The sequence below is a fragment of the Scylla paramamosain genome, chromosome 40, assembly GCF_035594125.1.
Source record: "Scylla paramamosain isolate STU-SP2022 chromosome 40, ASM3559412v1, whole genome shotgun sequence".
NCBI classification, from domain to species: Eukaryota; Metazoa; Arthropoda; class Malacostraca; order Decapoda; family Portunidae; genus Scylla; species Scylla paramamosain.
In genome coordinates this window covers 87,896-89,720 of record NC_087190.1, presented here as the reverse complement: position 1 = coordinate 89,720, position 1,825 = coordinate 87,896, and positions in this window count along the sequence as shown.

The following is a 1,825-nucleotide window of genomic DNA, read 5'->3' as shown; positions in this document are numbered from 1 at the left end:
GCTACTAGCCGCCCCCTGGACACGGCCCTCGCCACCTCACGCATGTACAGACCGACTGCCCCTCTCTGAAAAGCAACAAATTCAGCCCTATATCAAGTCTGACTCGTGCCTGTTTACATTTCTCTGGGTCTCTGTCAGGGCTCAGGCGTGTAGAATGAGAGAATGATAGAAAACGAAAGATTTTCAGGGGAAACTAGTTATAAGTCTATTATAAAATACCGTGATACAACCACTAATAATGTCTTAATAATGCACTTTTTCCTAACAGTATACTGAGGTCGACAAACTGAAAGGCTTTGGAGTAGTCAACAAAGACTGATTTCACTAATTAATTGCTTGGTATGTCAGTCACTTTGAATCGTCTTTTTGCCTTGTGACTAATTTTTAATGTCTCGGTTAGGTTAGGTTAGGTTAGGTTAGGTAAGGTTAGGTTAGGTTAGGTTAGGTTAGGTTAGGTTAGGTCAGGTCAGGTTAGGTTAGGTTAGGTTAGGTTAGGTCAGGTTAGGTTAGGTTAGGTTAGGTTAGGTTAGGTCAGGTCAGGTCAGGTTAGGTTAGGTTAGGTTAGGTAAGGTTAGGTTAGGTTAGGTTAGGTTAAAAAAAAAAAGATATTTTTTTTTCAGGTGAGGGCCAGTTAGGTTGTTTTTGTGGTACAGATTTAAGGTACAGTGACACATGGTACAGTGGCTTATGGTGAAGGTAGACAAGGCCTTCCTGCACCATTAGCACCATAGAGTACAGTGCTGTGGTACTGTAGCACTGAAATATTAAGCAAACACAAAAAAAAAAAGATATTTTTTTTCAGGTGAGGGCCAGTTAGGTTGTTTTTGTGGTACAGTTTTAAGGTACAGTGACGCATGGTACAGTCGCTTATGGTGAAGGTAGACAAGGCCTTCCTGCACCATTAGCATCATAGGGTACAGTGATGTGGTATTGTAGCACTGAAATATTAAGAACACGAAAAAAAAACGATATATTTTTTTTTAAGTGAGGGCCAGTTAGGTTAAGTTTTTGGGGTACAGTTTAAATGTACAGTGACGCATGGTATAGTGGCTTATGGTGCAGGTAGACAAGGCCTTCCTGCACCATTAGCACCACAGAGAGAGAGAGAGAGAGAGAGAGAGAGAGAGAGAGAGAGAGAGAGAGAGAGAGAGAGAGAGAGAGAGAGAGAGAGAGAGAGAGAGAGAGAGAGAGAGAGAGACTTAAGCAAACCTAACTAACTGAATTAATATAAACCTAACCTGATGGAAAGAAATAAAGAAAAAATAAAAGCTGCAACCGGCCTTACCTTTCTTGAGAAGCGTCTTTTTTATGTTTTTACATATTTCCCTGGTGGCAGACGCTACTAGCCGCCCCCTGGCGACACCCCTCGCCACCTCACACATGTACAGACCGACTGCCGCTTTAAAAAGCAACAAATTCACTCCTATATCAAGTCTGACTGGTGCGTTTGTTTACATTTCTCTGGGTCTCGGTCTGGACTCAGGCCTGCAGGATGGGAGAATGTTAGAAAACGAGAGATTTTCAGGCAAAACTAATATAAGTTAATGTTGTGATACAAAACTACAACCACTAATAATAATATACCTCATGTTTTAATAATGCCAAGACAATACAAGATAAACATTAATGACTTACAATGAAAAACAAGATGGAGATAGACAAATTAGGAAAGAAATAGGTTTCTATAGAGTATTACTGTGTGTGTGTGTGTGTGTGTGTGTGTGTGTGTGTGTGTCACTAATTTCTATCTCTTTCTCTCTCTCCTGAGAACTATTTCATATTGCTGTACATCAACATGAAATATCACCACACAAGCCTCTCTCTC